At 42.6% G+C, this 18001-nt stretch overlaps 1 protein-coding gene across 1 annotated transcript in view; it reads left to right on the top strand.

The window, feature by feature from the left end:
* LOC141101673 (probable E3 ubiquitin-protein ligase HERC6) overlaps positions 1-18001 on the top strand; it is a 172558-nt gene that overhangs the window by 96043 nt on the left and 58514 nt on the right. The gene's annotated exons all lie outside the window — the stretch shown is intronic.

Genomic DNA, 18001 nt, shown 5'->3' on the forward strand with positions numbered 1-18001 from the left:
GCAGCAGCAGAAGTATTAGCCCTATTGTTGGATGCCAATAGTTTTAACCAGTTAAGGACTGACTATAGATATTAAATATCCTGGCAGTCTGCGTCTAACTTTGAAATGATGTTTTAGAATATTATTGTAGCGTTTCTCCCCCTGCCCTCCGCCCATTCCTCTAAGCTTCATGACCTCGCTCAGTGGCGTACCACCTCTGGTGGCAGACCACCGGCCGCTATGACGCCCCATGAGTTCTATATACGCCCCTGTCCTCGCTGATACTAGACCGTATAGCCTAAAGACCAATCCTCACTATGCCTTCACTCACAGAGAAGTGTCTTAAGGCCCCGTCACACTAAGCGAGATCGCTAGCGATATCGCTTAAGCGTCACAGATTTTGTGACGCAGCAGCGATATTGCTAGCGATATCGCTATGTGTGATACTTACCTCCGACCGGCTCCCCCGCTGGTTATCGCTGATCGCGCGATAACGTCCTGGGCCATTTCTCGTCGGCAGCTTCGCATGGACGTGGGCGGAAGAAGACATCATTGCCGCGTCTGACAGGTAAGTAACGACCGCTGCTACGTAGCTGCATCGCTAGTGAGATCTGCCTGTGTGGAAGCTCACTAACGACCATTTAGCGATGCACCAGCGATCCTGACCGGGTCGTATCGTGGTCGAGATCACTGGTGCATAGCTAAATGTACCAGGACCTTTAGTAAATGCTATTTTTTTTACATGATGGAGATTGGTAAAAGAACACTTAAAGCACCATTCTGGATTTTTCTTTAATTTTACTGCTGGGATGGTATCACTAATGTATGTTCTCTGCCCCTTGTAATATACCTACCTACCAACGTCTTCTTCTGCACCACTCCGGTCATTTTCTTCAGATTTTGAACTGTTGGATCAATCAAGTGTTTGCTGAGTGATCTGAAGGTCAGTTCTAAATGTAAGGCCGGGTTCACAGTAGCGATGAATACGGACAAGTGCTATACGATAAAACATTGCTTAGCACTCGGACCAGTATTAGTCTATGGGTGTGAGTGACACAACGCACTGCACTCGGATATCATCCAAGTGCTGTGCAATATACGCCAGCCCCGGCAATGGAGGAGATGGAGAAATTAGTTTCTCTGCCTCCTCCGCAGCTGTGCTCCGATCCTCTCTGTGCAAGTGGCTCGGAGCACAGTCGCATGACATGCGGCTGTTAGAATCTATTTTGTTTTGACCATGTGCCATCTTGTTGTGGTTTTCTGGCTGCTGATCTTTTACCTCTGCTGCTGGGTTTGTCTAAGGTCAGGTGATTGTATCACCCTTTATTACCCAGCACCTGCTGGACAACAGTGTTAATCCGCTAGTGTTCTGGCTTCGTGTTTTGATTGCTTTCAGTGTGTGATATTGTGCAGTTGTTGGTAGAGATGAGCGACTTTGCCTCCGGGAGGGTCGAGTCGGGTTTCGGAGCACCCGACTTTATGAAAAGTCGAGTCAAACGAAATCGGCCGACTATCGGCAAAAGTCGGAATTCCGACCGAAACCCAACCCCAATGCAAGTCAATGGGGAATAAAAGTTGGCAGTGAGTGGAGGACAGTAAACACACCTACAGTGCCCATTTCAATGGCAACAACATGAATTTTTATTACTTAAGCTTGTCAACCTTAATTTACTTTATAATAATAGTAACGCATTGAAAACTGGGGGTTATTTGGCTAAAGTTGTGGGGGGGGTACAGCCCAGTTAGGGAGGTGGAAAAACTGGCAAATGTTGAGGTGTAGGCTGGATGTTCAGCAGCTGCAAATGGAGGAATTGGAGAAGTCGGAGGAAGAGGAGGACAAAGCGAGCCATTTTGCTGGCAACCTATGTGTCATGAGGGGAAGGTGGTACAAAATACTTTGAAACCCAGGCATGGTTCATTTTATGAAGGTGAGATCACCTAAATTTTGGGACGACAGCCAGGTCCTTTTTTCTGTCAAGATTGATCCAGCAGCACTGAAGACTCTTTCTGATAGCACACTACCAGCAGGGCAAGCAAGCTCCTGTAAGGCATATTGTGCCAATTCAGGCCAGGTGTCCAGTTTACAGGCCCAGTAGTCACAGGGGAATGAACTGTGAGGGAGAACATCGATAGGGGAGGAGAGGTAATTTTGAACCATAGTTGACAACTGCTGTCTCCTGTCTGTTGCAATCGATTCAGTATTACCAGTCGTGTGAGCGGTACTCGAGAAATCAGTCCACAACATGGTCATGAAACCCCTGTCTCCAACGCCACTTTGGCTGTCTGCACCACGAACACCTCTTCCATGTTGCCCAGTATGGCTCGTGGTAGAACCTGCACCGCTGCTGTGTGCTGGGAATGCCTCTAACAAACGGTTTACCAGAGTTGCTGTTAGAGTCCTGACAGCGCCGGCGTACAGCCTTCGCTAAGCAGGGACTCACCCGCACCGTAGGGACCTCTGGGGACAAGAACAGCCGGAAAATAAAGTTGCACAGGACCTGAATGTAGAAGTTTAGCAAGCCGGCATAGGACCTATGGTCATGTGAACGGTCATGTGACTGCAAGCGTCCTGCTTTCAGAGAAGGTAGAAGACTCAGAGTCAGGCAAAGCAGAGGTCAAGCACAATACAGGCAAGTGAGGTACAGGAGGAATAAACAGATGGAAGGTCAGACAAAGCCAAAGGTCATACACAAGATATCAGTACAGTACCAGGGATGAGACTGAACGGATAGTCAGGGCCAAGCAGAGATCAAAAACCAAACGGACGTAGAAGGTACCAAGCAGAATCCAAAGCGATATCCAGACCGAGTCATACACAGATAATCAAGCAACCAGAACACAGCACTAATACACTCAGGGGTCACCACACAATGCCAAGGGCGAAAGTATAACTGACGGGGGATGGGAGCTTCCTGAGGCTATAAGAAGCCTCCCCAATGAGAGGCCACCATAATAGGTCCCAGGTGTGCAGGTGAGAGTCTGCACTGAGATCAGAACATTAACCCCAGAAGTGCCGGTCACCCAGCACTGGTATCATGACAGTTGCTTGTTTGTTCGCCAATATTAGCTCTAGGTTCTCCTGTGGCATGATGTTCTGTAACTTGCCTTTATAGTGTGGATCGAGGATGCTGGCCAACCAGTAGTCGTCCTCCTTCATAATTTTGGCAATGCGGGGGTCACTTTTTAGGATCAGCAAGAGATAATCACACATGTGGGCCAATGTTCCAGGTGTCAATGATGTACTGCCAGTTGTGGGTGGAGGAGCACTTTCTGCCAAATACACATCCCTCCAGTCACGCACAAACCCTGTACCTTACCTTGGCAAGCCAACATTTTCTTTTGCCCCCTGAGAAGCATCCTGCTCCCCAAAATAATCATCCCCCTCATCCTCCTCCTCTTCTTCTTCCACCTCATCCAGGACTGTTCCCTGAGCAGATAATGCCTCACTGTCATCAAGGCTTCCCTCCTCCTTCACCTCCGCTGCAGGCGCATGATCCTTAATGTGCGTCAAAGTTTGCATGAGCAGACGCATAAGTGGGATGCTCATGCTTATGATAGCGTCGTCTGCGCTTACCAGCCGTGTGCATTCCTCAAAACACTGAAGGACTTTACAGAGGTCTTTCAGCTTTGACCTCTGCACACCCGACAACTCGATGTCTGCCCTGAACCTGCCTGCCCGTGTATCCTCCCACAAATGCATTACAGCCTGCCTCTGTTCGCACAGCCTCTCATCCATGTGCATGGTGGAGTTCCACCTTGTTGCAACGTCTGTTGTTATGAATGGGTCACCGAGGAGAAAAAGAATAAGCTAAGTCACAGAAAACCAGAGAGGTTGGTAACTATGCAGATAGCAGATCCCTGATCCTAACCACACAACTAGCAGCAGCCGTGGAGCGTACCTACAATGGTCCTAGACACTTCGTCACAGCCGGAGGACTAAATAAGCCTAAAACAAGAAAAGGGGAAAACTAACTGCCCCAGAGCAGACCCCAAAGGAAAGACAGCCCCCACACATGTATTGACGGTTAAACAAGATGAAAGCACAAACACAGGCAGGAAAATAGGCTGAGCAAACGATGGGGCCCAAACTAACTAGAAAGGACAGGAAAGGAAAGACACTGTCTGCAATCTGCCAAAAACCCTAGAAAAATAATGTCCAACACTTCTGATAGCAAAATTAACCCTGAAGTCACTAGACTTCTCCCACTATATTAGCACTCTGAAATATTCTGAGACAGAGCAAAAAGAGGCCAATCTAATAAGGGACAAAAAAGCAAATTGGCAAATACAGATAAATAAGAGTGGAAATTCAGCATAGTCCCAGTCGGGGCTGGCTGACCACACAAAAAACTGAATAGACCAACAAAATCAAGTGTGAACATTAGCAGAAAAACTTAGCTTGAAATGACTGGAACAGAGCTGAAAACCAGGACCTGAAAAGCCAGAAGGAATCACCAGCACCAGAATAGGGCGTCGGCTGTCTTAAATCCAGTTTGAGATTCCTGAGGTCCAATCGTCATCCTCATTATCAGGTGGCAGATCTCTACTGATTAAATCAACCTCACTACCTCCAGTTACCACCAGAGGATGCCTGGAAGGAGAACTCACAACTGGTGGACCGGAAAATGAACTCACAACACTGCACTCTGTCGACCAGCTTTCGCTTCTGGAGGAGGAGGCGGATGGTCAAACGCCTACAGCCAACTATTGCCTATACCATGGGCTAGGCAGCACTGTCCCACCGCCGCTGTCCCCTGTGGACCCTGCATCCACCACATTCACCCAGTGCGCAGTGGTGGACACGTAATGTCCCTGGCCATGCCTACTGGCCCATGCATCTGTTGTGAGGTGCACCTTTCCACTCACTGATTGTTTGAGTGCATGGACAATGCGGTCTTTCACATGCAGGTGGAGGGCAGGGATGGCTTTTCTAGAAAAGAAGTGCCGACTCGGTAGGTCATAGCGTAGGACAGCGTAGGCCATGAGCTCTCGGAACGCTGCGCATTCAACCAAACGGAAGGGCATCATCTCTAATGAGATCAGTTTGGCAATGTAGGCGTTCAAAGCCAGTGTACGCGGATGAGAGGATGAGTACTTTCTTGTCCTTCTCAGAGTCTCTGCTAGGGTGAGCTGGACTTGAGAGCTGCATATGGTGGAACTAGCTGTGGACATGGCAGACTGAGAGGGGGTTGGTGATGGTGGTAGTGGTGGTGGTGATGGCCTAGATGCAATCATTCGTTGGAAAAACATTGTGATTCCCTGACTGCTTTTGCCTTGCGTCTACACCTCAACATTTCTTGCTGGTGGTGCGCTAACCGGTGGGCTTACAGTGGGGGAAGCAATGTAGCATTGCTGGCTACCTTCAGTCGGAGCAGGTGCACGTGTGCTACCTGAGGTTTTGTAGTCCGTCCACGTTTGTAAGTGCATGGTGTTTACATGTCTAAGCATGCAACTGGTATTCAAATTTCGGAGATTTTTCCCCTCTGCTAAAGGTCCTTCCACACTTCTTACAGATAACCTTTGCCTCATCAATAGGATTTTGATCAAAAAAGTGCCACACTGCACTCTTCCTACTATGGGAAAAATTTTCAGGGCTTGTACGCTGTGCTAATTTGACCGTCTGGCCAAGCTGTCCTGCAACTCTTTTTGTTTTTTTAACACGTTTTTGGACTTCTACGGCCCTGCCAGATAACTGCAGCTGCGATGTCAAATGCCTGCTGCGGATCCTCCTCATCTTCTGAGCTATTGCCAGCGGCACCCTCTTCCCCCAATGGATGCCAATCCAGGTCAACAACTGGGTCATCCATCACCTCCTCTTCAATTTCATCTGCACCTTCCTCTGTGTCACCGTGTAAGGTGGTATAGTATGCGGGAAGGGGCACCTGAGTTTCATCAGGGTCAGAATCTGGCTCAGTAGACTGCAAGGGCAATGCAGTGCTCTGGGTGAATGTACCAGCAGAATCATATAGCACTGGCTGTGCATCAGTGCACTCCATGTCATATTCATCTTGGACTGGGGAATTCAGGATTTCACTTGATAACTTAGGCATGGTATGTGAAAAGAGCTCCAGGGAGTAATCTGAAGTGTGGCCTACCGCATCCTTTACTTTTGGTGGGGTTGAAGGACACAAGGAAGGGTGTTGTTCCTGACAAGGAGCCTGCACTGACGACTCAGTGCTTGCAGTTTTTGAAACTTCAGAAGAGGAGGCGATAGAGCTGGAGGCTGTTTCGGCATTGTAAGCCAAAACCTGTTCCTGATTCTCCGGCTTTAAAAGCGGTTTTTGTACTCCCAGAAAAGGGAGCCTTCCAGGCCTTCTGGAGCCAGACGATGACGCAGGCTCAACACCTCCTGCCTTAGGTGCTATTGTGCTTTTGGCACTACCAGCAGATGCACCACCACCATCAGTACCAGATGGCCCCCCCGCCCACATCCGCAGCTTCTTGCACCATACTTCCTCATGTTTGGGAAAATGTACCAAAATTACCATCAGATATATGGTACTGTATGAGGAGCGTACAGCTGTATATGGTGTAGGGAAAAATTTAAATCTCCGTATATATTTCCGGAGTCACACACAGATGCTCACTCAGTATGGATTTGACCGTCATACAAACAGCAGATATACGGTACTGTATGAGGAGCGTACAGCTGTATACAGTGTAGGGGAAAATTTAAATCTCCGTATTTATTTCCAGAGTCAGACACAGACGCTCTCTCAGTATGGATTTGACCGTTATACAAACAGCAGATATACGGTACTGTATCAGAAGCGTACAGCTGTATATGGTGTAGGGAAAAATGTAAATCTCTGTATATATTTCCGAAGTCACAAACAGATGCTCACTCAGTATGTATTTGACCGTAATATAAACAGCAGATATACGGTACTGTATGAGGAGCGTACAGCTGTATACGGTGTAGGGGAAAATTTAAATCTCTGTATTTATTTCCGGAGTCACACACAGATAGTCAGCATGTATTTGTCCGTGATGCCAGCTGGTACACGGTAGTGTGTGAGGAGCGTACAGCTCTATACGGTTTGGGAAAAAATGAACGGTCGGTAACTGTGCAGAAAAAAAGAATAAAAGTATTAGTGCTGTGTAAAAAGCAGTCTGCACAGCAGTGTACACACAGCAATACAGCTATCAGGCAGCCTAATAACCAGCGCTGCTGCACACAAGAAAATCCTCCCCTGTCACTGCACACTAATTGTACAGCACAATTGCTATCAGCACAAGCACATAAGAACTTCTTATATCTTTACAGCCTTAACTCTCTTCCTACTGATAAACAGCAACCTCTCCCTACTGTTAAGATCGGCAGAAGTAAAATGGAGGTCGGCGGTCAGGGCTCTTATAGACACTATAACGCCCCACAAAGCAAGCCAATCACTGCTATGCCCTTCTCTACGATGGTGGTGGACGCTGCACATGTCATCTCGATGCCCACAGTGTATGTCCTTGCTCATTGGCTGAAAAAAAGGCACCTGCAAGCATTCTGGGAAATCCGACTTTGGTGCTCGTTTTGCCGACCGCATGGCCGACTTCACGCTATGGTCGGGTTTCGGTCGGCAAAACCCGACTTTGACATAAGTCGGCGACTTACGAATCTGGCCGACCTGTTTCGCTCAACTCTAGTTGTGGGGTCTCTAGTTCTGCCTGTTTTAGTTTTTTGGTTTTCCGTTCGCTTTTGGCGTGCTTTTTGTGACAGATTAAAGGTTCTTTTGTCATTTTCGTTAGGTTACCATCCTGAGTCCAATGGACAGATCGAAGGGAAGAACCAGGACATTGAGCAGTTTTTGAGATGTTATGTAGCAGACAATCAGGAGATGTGGTCGGAATATCTTCCATGGCTGGGTGTTCTCCTTTTTTTGCTGTACAGGGAGGCATCCATCTTTAGGTCCTTTTTCTTAGATTGGGGCGGCGGTGCCTTAGGAGGAGAGTTTTTCTGGAAATTTGGAAAGAGTTTGGACCAGTGTACGCCATAATCTGAATGAGGCAAATAGGAGGTCAAAGAAATATTTTAACAAGAAAAGAAGGGAGGCATTGTTTGCAGTTGTGGACATGGTCTGTTTGCCCTCTAGAATTCTGCGTTTGAAGATCCCTTCTAAAAAACTGGGGCCTAAGTCTGTAGGACCCTTCAGAGTGGTTCAGGTTGTCAACCCGGCAGCGGTGAAATTAGACATCCCCTTGTCCTGGAGAATTAATTCAGTTTTTCATGTAACTTTACTGAAGAGAGTTGACACGCCAGGTAAGGAGGCGATGCCAACTCTTCCTCCAATTGATGAGGACGGCGAGTTTGAGATTTCATGCATTTTAGATTCCAGGTGGCACAGAGGAAGGTTGCAGTATCTCATGTCCTGGAAGGGTTTCGGTCCCGAGGATAATTCCTGGGTGAAAGCTGAGGACGTCTCAGCCTCTAGGCTGATTAAGGATTTTCACTGGAGATATCCGAATAAGGCTCGGTCAAGAGGATCCAGGGGATCCTCGTAAAAGAGGAGGTACTGTTAGAATCTATTTCGTTTTGACCATCCGCCATCTTGTTGTGGTTTTCTGGCTGCTGGTCTTTTACTTCTGGTGCTGGGTTCGTCTTAGGTCAGGTGATTGTATCACCCTTTATTACCCAGCACCTGCCTCTCAGTCCTTGCTGGACAACAGTGTTAATACGCTAGTGTTCTGGCTTGGTACTTTGATTGCTTTCGCTGTGTGATATTGTGCAGTTGTGGGTTCTCTAGTTCTGCCTGTTTTAGTTTTTTGGTTTTCCGTTCGTTTCTGCAGCTTCCTCTATTTTCCTTCTAGGAGGTTACCTGTTTTTGTTCCCAGTCCCTAGATTGTTCAGGGATCCCCTTCCCCCTACCTATAGGTCTTCGTTTGAGTTTAGCCTAGGAAACGTCGGTGGGTCTATTTACAAGGAATAGGTCGCCCACTCCATCGTAGGGTTTCAGCCTGGTCCTAGTACAGGGTCAGCTCTTCCGCCTTCTTCCCTAGTCCGGATTTGCAGATCCGTAACAGCGGCTCCTGCTCGCAGCAGAGCAGGAGCCGAGGGTCATTAGCATATCGGATCAGATGCCATACTCTAGTGTGACCCCGGCCTAACTCTGAGAGCCCAAACAAAGGAGTGCTTGTGACTGTTAGATCTGATTTCCGGTCAGTCAGAAGATCTGGTCACAAGATGGCGGAACAGAACTGGAGTGTTACAGGGAAGAGCAGAAGATGGCTGCTAAGTACTGTATATTACTAAGGGCAGGGAATATGAACTATTGAGATCACTAAAGGGGTGAAGTAACAGGAAAACCTCAAAATGATAAAATTGTGCGTTACCGTAACATGTGAAATACTTTACATATTATATGACACATAACCCTAACGCCACAACCTGGTCTTAACCCAGTCCTAACCCTATCTATGCACATCCAATCTATCCCTATAAGTGATGAGCAAATGTGCTCGGATAACGTATTATCCGAGCATGTTCGGGTGTTATCTGAGTCTCTCGGGCATGCTCGTATAATATGTTTGAGTCCTTGTGGCTGCATGTGTTGAGGTTGTTAGACAGCAGCAACACCTGTGGGGCTTGCACAGCAAATCTGTCACGCCAATATTTACCTTAAAGGGAACCTGTCAGCAGGATTGTGCTGAGTAATCTACAGACAGTGTCAGGTCGTAGCTGTTATACTGATTAAAATGATACCTGGGGTAATGAAATCCGTCTTCTGGTTGTTGTTTAATCTTTATTTTCAGCTTTCAGTTAATGATATGCTCGTGCTCCGGGGCGGCCTGTGAGGGGGTCTTCATGTGGTGCTCTGCTTAGGTATTCATACTGATGGATTATGACAGGTCACTGATGCCTCACTGACCTGCCTCTTAGTTTACATATTGAATATAGTATGGTTTGAAAAAAAAATTTCACATTCATCAGGCATGAGCTGGCGGCAATGAAGTGGACAATATGCCTGTTTTCATTTTATTTAGACATATAGTATCGTTGTAAGAAAAAAGAATCTTAATTAAGAGATGGTGCTCGTGGCCGCGCATGCGCAGTAGCATCTATCGCGTTCCGATAGCTGCTACAGTGCAGGCGCGGTTGCCAACGCCATTTTGATGAAGAATTTTTTTTTTTTTTTACAACAAAACTATATTTCTAAATAAAATGAAAACAGGCATATTATCCACCTTACTAGATTATGGCCCGATGCTATCGCATCGGGAGGATTGTAAAATAATGCATATCCTGTAAAATATTCAGGACTAGTTACCAGATAAAAATATAGTGGTTTATTTGGATTCTTCCATCAAAGAAAGGTTATTACAGAAAAACAGGTGAATAAAAATAAGTGAAAGAGATATTGTCCATTGTTCATAGCAAAGCAGCATGTATTCTTCTTTCTCTCCGGGATCTCACATGGCAAATGGCGTCTGTCTCTCAGTTCGGCTTCTTCGTAATAAAGTAACATACCAGCTGTTGAGTTATGTCATCTTGCGTCTGTGTCTCATGATGGTGAGGGAAGAAGAAGAGCGACCTCTACAGTTAGCCATGAATTATATACGTCTCCTAAAGCACGTGGTCTCTACATATATGGAGCTGTCTTTCTACCATGAGCCAAGCTTAAAAATAGCCTATGTCATGTAAGCTAAAGCATTCTACAGAACTGGGTGTAATAAGAAATATTTAACGAATTATTAATATTTAACAATTCCCCCTTTTGAGGGAGACAGACATTAATTGGAACCCTCAAAATATAACGAAATTTTTTCTTTTCTTCTTCTTTGACAAAATAATTTAATATCAATAATAATAATAATAATAATAATAATAATAATAATAATATTAGATTACCGTTATAAGTACTCAATGACATAATTGATGTGAATTCATGTTATGGTAAGCCGTGAACAATATTCATATAAAATATGTATAATTATACTTCCCTAAGTCTAAATTGAAGCATCTCAGGTCCAGTCATCATCATCTGATGTCATCTGGTCTTCATTTTGATGTCTTCTGTCTTCTTCTTGGTTCTTTTAAAAATACAGTTTTCTTATAGCATATAGATGTTGTAGGAATTGTGTGGTGTATCAAATCAAAGTCCATAAATTCAAATGTTGATAAGAAACAAAGTCTATAGATGAAATGCAGCTTTAATATCTGTGCAGTGTCATCTTTAAAAACCTGGGCTTACATTGGCTCGCCTTGGATATTCTGGAATCCTCCATCGGCACTGGTCTTTGAACAGGTGTGATGTCTTTGGTCAGCAAAGCAAGGGTTAAAATGACTCTTCCTTGCTAAACATAGCACCATAACCAGTCCTTGTCCTAATGCACAGGACATATGTCAGGGTTGTAGCTTCCTGATAATTACCTTCATTGTTCACCAGCTTTCATCGAAGCTTTTCAGGTGATTGGAAACCTCTGGAACTTGATAAGAACGTGATAACACAGTTCTTCTCAGCATCATAGGATCATCGTCCTCTGGTTGTCAGGTTAGACACTTTAATCGTGACTGTCGGTGGTGGATACTGCACTTGTGACTGTCAGTGGTGGATACTGCACTTGTGACTGTCAGTGGTGGATACTGCACTTGTGACTGTCAGTGGTGGATACTGCATTTGTAATTAACACAGTCTATTACTCAGTAATCATAGCTTTGTTACCTTCTGGGACTTCTGGATCGCGGCATTCTTCTTCTTGCAACTGATAAAAATCAATGAAGTTTAGAAATGTGAAAAGTCTTTATTAACATAATTTCAGTATCTTGCTTGAAGTCTTCATTCCCTATTCTATACCAAATCTGGTAATTTCCCTATCCCATAATATCACAGCGTACCATAGCAATCAGTAATATCCATATAATTATTATCAGAATTTGTACCATATATGGATTTCAATATTTGAAATAATAAACGATAATACATTATTATCCGCATTTTTCATGTGATAGAACATTTTTTTATGTCATAGGTGTAATTACCTTTTTCAACCCATAGGTGTCACTGTGTTTTATGTAACCAGTGTTATCATCTTTATTAATAAGGAATATATTCATTATACTAATAATATGTAGGAATGTAAAGCCATGAACCAAAATAAGAATATATGAGTGAGCGAATGAATGAATAAAAGAATTGTTGCATATAACTCAGAAGTGAAACATTTTCCTTAGTAATAGAACCATATAATTGCTATATTTAATGAAGCAATATTCTCAGTAGATATTACTTTACTAAATATTGGTGAAAGAATTAAAAATAATGAAAAATAAGAATAAAAATAAGAATAAGGCCTTTATGTTGATGCAGAGTAGTTATGTCTTCAGTAACATATACCCTTAATATTTCCATGATCTGGATTATTTCATAATTGTCATAAACTTGTGTTATCAAAATATTCAAATTATGCAACTTTGCATATAATTCCTCTTAGTGTAAAGAAATGAATCCTTATAATACTTGTTATTATACCCAATACTTATACCATTGCACCTTATTAATATTTTTTCCTATTAAAATGTGTGAAGAAGTATTAATCAAATGTGATGATGTAGTCAGGATCAAAAACATATTTTCCCCCTTAATACCAAAAAATATTGTTCTATGAAATAATTCATTTATCAAAACCAAAATTAAAAATAATTAATGTATAAATTATGTGAATTTATACTTGCTTATACCATTATTTGTCTGAAGATGTGTAACCATCAAAATTAATTTGAATATCATAAAATTATCCTTTGGAAAAATTAATTTAAATGTAGTTTAAGATTAACACACTTGGACAGAGAAGGAAGGTCCACTATTCCCAGATGCAGCTGGTGAATACCAGGCTCTGTGCTGGTGCCTGTTTAAAAGAGCTAAAGCTGATAAGGAAAGAATAGATTTTCTTCCTAAACTATTTTCTATTTTGTTGTGCGATTGCACTTATCCACAATTAACTAAATCAAGAAATAATTACTATAGAAATACAGAAATATATGTTGTATAGATAATATTTCATTATATATCCTAATATTCTAATAATCTAACTGATCTGCATATTTCTCCTAAAGATAAAAGCTTTGGGGTTTTTTTTTTTTCTCTCTTATAGAATCCTGAGGCCTCCTACAAACGTATCACATCACTCGCTCAGCAGCTGCTCATACACTCAGTCACTGTCACTCAGACTGTGTCACATATTAAGTTTAAACCAAATACCTCACATACGAAGGTGTGATGAATACACGTATTTTAACCCAAATTATCCTAATTATCAATGCATTGTAAACTATTTCAATTTAGTCTCTTAATATTTCTTTGAATATTCCCCAAATACACATGACATAAATATATGTATATGTATAGCTATACTTGACATTTAGGCCTGGAAAAAAAATTCCATTGGTTTGCAAAAGTTGAGACCCCCTTTAAAATTCTTTTCCTAAGGAACAGGGACATAGTATACTGGTATACTTGTATTATTAGAACAAGGTTCAAATTCCCCTGCTGTGGTTGTCATTCAAACCATGCAGTAAAGCACACACCCAGAACATTTTAAAAAGCAATTAGTTATTTCCTTTTAAGGGTTAGATATATAAAATCATGCAATATTGCAACTTCCTGTGTAAATAAAGGCATAAATCCTTGGAAGAGAATTTTTCTCGATTAAGTCCTGCTTTGAAATGAAAATTCTAAGGAAACATAAAAAATAAGGTTAATATCATATTCATATTCTAAATATTATTACTGATGTAGATTTTAATTTTCATTAAAAAATACAGTTCTACTATTTCTACTTCTACAAACACTCTATATATACTGTATGACTATGTATATATCCACAAACCATAAAACTACAGGATTATACTCTATAACTCACTAATTGTATAACACTGTTACACAATATATATTACTTTTTTCCTAGCCAATTCCTACACCCATACTTATTTCTCTGCAAAAAATATCCTGAAAGGTTCTTGCCATTTTAAAGCTGATAGATTCTTGGAGCAGAGTATTCAGTTTACAGGCCATGATGTCACTCACCACCTGTTTCTGTCTGTTAAATTCGGCCATCTTTGTTACAGAAAGAAAATCAGAACTCATCATTTTTCTTAATTCCATTTGTGTCTTTTCGGTGATCCTTTGCATCATTCCATATGGCTTATAACAAACATGTGATCTCCTTTGTACTTCATATATTTGGGGAAAACTCATTTTAGAAGGTTTTGCTAATACAGGCTTCTGATAAGATTTTACTCTGCCTGTCTTTACAAAATTAGCACAATTTACTTTCCTCTCACGATTCTCGTGTTTTCTGGCAAAATCAAGGGATTGCGCACATTCAAACAATGAATCTTTTTGTGACGCAATAACACGAGATGCAGGATTTAGAAACCAAAATTTGCTTACAAAACTCCTTATGAGGGACGGTGTTTTGACATTCTCACTCAGCATTTTGTACAAACGTTCATATATGGACATGAACGTAAAAATACATTCCTTCCGACCAATTCTTAATTTTTGAAGAATATCAATATCTGGATGATTTTCATTTGATGAACAAAAAATGAGAATTTTTAATCTGTCTTTATCAGTTAAATTCTCATGTGTTTCACCAGATAACTTTAAAGACAATCTCCTAGCAAAATTTACAGGGATCCACATTTTGAACAACTGATTCTTCTCCTCGTTAGATAAATCAAATTTATCAGAACAACTTTCAAAGATCTCAGAGTTCCTACAAACATCTATTTTGTTGTCATAAGCAGGAATTATTTGGCATATCTTTATCAAAGTTTTCCTTCGGATTTGGGCCTGTGAGTCGTCTATTTTTAGTGGTACGTCTTTCCCTTGTACGTCATCTACGTCAGTTCTGAAGTCTCCTCCTACTTCTCCATCTTGTTCCACGTCTGCAAGGTCACCTTCAATGGCCGCTACAGACACTTGATTACAGCCAATCTCGAGAACATCACAACAATCATTTTTGGATTTCTCTGACACAGATCTATGAAATATATCTACCATCTGTAGAATATTTTTTAATCTCTCTCTTTCTCTATTGAAAAACTTAGAATCTAACCTTTGATTCTCGAGTTCACACTCGGCATATAAACTTAACCATAGAACTTCTGAATTAGAATTGTCTACAGACTTAAATTTCAATTTACTCTGCTTAGCAAGACAATTAATGACATCCATTTTATCTTACCTTGAAATGTCTCAGCTTGTTCCTTTGATGGACAACGCTGGGTTCCTGTTGTCTTGGTTTCAGCACGTCTGGCACTTTGGCACTTGTAGTACTTCTCAATCTATCTGGCAATTCTTACTTCTAGGTTCTGTGTGATTCTTGTAAGTAGTGGAATTCCCGATAACTTGCACATATGATTTGACGTTAGCAAAGTCCAATCCCCCGTGTGGGCAAGTTGAGGGAAATCCGCAAAAAAGTACAAAAATTCAGATCTGGCTGGCTCTCCAATGTAAAATAATGCATATCCTGTAAAATATTCAGGACTAGTTACCAGATAAAAATATAGTGGTTTATTTGGATTCTTCCATCAAAGAAAGGTTATTACAGAAAAACAGGTGAATAAAAATAAGTGAAAGAGATATTGTCCATTGTTCATAGCAAAGCAGCATGTATTCTTCTTTCTCTCCGGGATCTCACATGGCAAATGGCGTCTGTCTCTCAGTTCGGCTTCTTCGTAATAAAGTAACATACCAGCTGTTGAGTTATGTCATCTTGCGTCTGTGTCTCATGATGGTGAGGGAAGAAGAAGAGCGACCTCTACAGTTAGCCATGAATTATATACGTCTCCTAAAGCACGTGGTCTCTACATATATGGAGCTGTCTTTCTACCATGAGCCAAGCTTAAAAATAGCCTATGTCATGTAAGCTAAAGCATTCTACAGAACTGGGTGTAATAAGAAATATTTAACGAATTATTAATATTTAACAGGATGCGATAGCATCACACCTCTTGCCATGTTAACCCTCAACACACACACTCCTCTCACCTTTCACCATCTCCACTCATGTACACTCACTCCTTCACTCCACATACGACCCCTTCTCGACGTCGGGATCCAAAATGGCGTCGGCGAAATCTCGCGAGATTTTGCAGACGCCATTTTGGATCCCGACGGCATCCACGCTGGCGACATGCTCTTGCGGCGACGCCATCTTGAGTATCGCGGGATTTCACGATACTCAAGATGGCGTCGCCGCAAGAACATGTCGCCGGCGTGGAGGATGTCTGGATCCAGGATGGCGCCGGCGGAAGAAGATGTCGGGGATCGTGGATCAGCGGCGATGACGGCGTGAGTATGAGAGACGGAGGTTGAGGAGTGTGTGTGTGTTGAGGAGGAGTGGTGTGTTGAGGGTTAACATGGAAAGAGGTGTGCGGTGACGTCACTGGTTACAACTGGACGGAAGTTGTTACAACCGGAAGCTGCTTAGGGCATTTATCATTATAGATGCCACAGCACAGGCACCACCTGCCTGATGAATGTGATTTTTTTTTTTTAAACAATAATTCTATGCATTATGTAAACTAGGGGGCAGGTCAGTGAGGGATCAGAAGCCATACAGATGAATATGTAAACAAAGCACCACATAAAGCCTGGGAAGTGCACAGCTACCACGTGCACAGATATAACAGGAAGCAGCCAAGAAGATTTGTAGGGTACTGGCATCAGTGGTACAGAAACAAGAATGCCACCTGTAAGCCCTAGTGAAGGATTTGTGATAGATAATTTCAGATGGGGCATTTTGCATTTCCTATCTAGTGTGGTGACGATTATAAAACCCTGTAAGGTGGCAGCTGGCCAGGTCATCAGTGGGAGGTGTGTGTCCCCAAGATGCCAAGTGTCAGTGAATTTGGACTCGGAGAAGCTGGCTCCAGCACACTTAGAGCTGGGGCTGTCTCACTTGGTCTGTGTGTTTTGCAAGGTAAGGATCAGATGATACCAAAATTGACCTTTTTGTCCACCGAGGTAAGTGCTATGTCTGCTGCCAAACTAACACATCTCATCAGCCCAAGAACATCATCCCCACAGTGAAATATGGAAATGGCAGTGTAGGGGAAGTGGATTGACCTATGGACATGTCTGCAGTGGGTAGGTAAAGGTACAATGTACTTGATGTGGGCTGCTGTATATGAATGCGGGTGACAGCTAGTGACAGTAGAGGATGGTGACGTACTGGGTTTGGCCACTAGGGGGAGACCAGAGACAGCAGGAAAAGAAGACGGTGTAGTACTGTAGTTTGGCCACAAGATGGAAGCAGGGAGCAGTGAGGAAAGGGCTTAACATCAGCTTAAGGCTACGAAACAGCAGTCATGGGGCAGAGTTACAGGAGCTCTAGCCCTCCGTCAGGCGCAATATAGATTCTCCTCAGTTCATGCGCAATGTGCCTGACAAGCACAGGTCAGAAAACCACCTATAGTAGCTACATATTTCAATTTCAGGACTATAGAAGTAGTCAGTGACCTTTATAGGAATGTATTAAAAGAGATTACACCAAATCAGATGCAAAAAAAAACATTTATTAACCATAAACTTATTAAAACTAAAAGTACCACTTTTCGGTAGTACCGCCAAATAGGCTCCAGTTATCTTTACTTAACTATTGCTTAAATATAAAATTATGGAAAAAAACTTAAAGGATATTGCACTTAGATGTTACTTAATTATTTTCTACTCATCTTCAGTGGTTTCAATTGCAGCAGAAGCAGCACAGGTACACTTAGAAAAGCAAGGCTGGCAGACGAAAGTTGCATGGGAAAGGCAGATTGATTCTTTACATATTTTGCAGTCATATTTAGAAAGCCTTCTGAAACCAGATACAAATGAGCAGGTAGTACAACTGCGTCTTTTAGAAGGTGGTAGAGTCGGTGTTTGTTCTGGAACGTCCTTGGGACGTCCTTTGTATTTTTATCTTTGCCCAAATAATAAGCTAGATCTGTGTCTGTTTCCTCTGTATCAGTGTCATCACCATCCTGCTCTGTTCCAGAATCAGTGTTACATTCTGCTACCTCATCTTCAGATGAAATGTC

Source organism: Dendrobates tinctorius, unplaced genomic scaffold (assembly GCF_039654945.1).
Source record: "Dendrobates tinctorius isolate UK_male_01 unplaced genomic scaffold, ASM3965494v1 ptg000011l, whole genome shotgun sequence".
Lineage (NCBI taxonomy): Eukaryota > Metazoa > Chordata > Amphibia > Anura > Dendrobatidae > Dendrobates > Dendrobates tinctorius.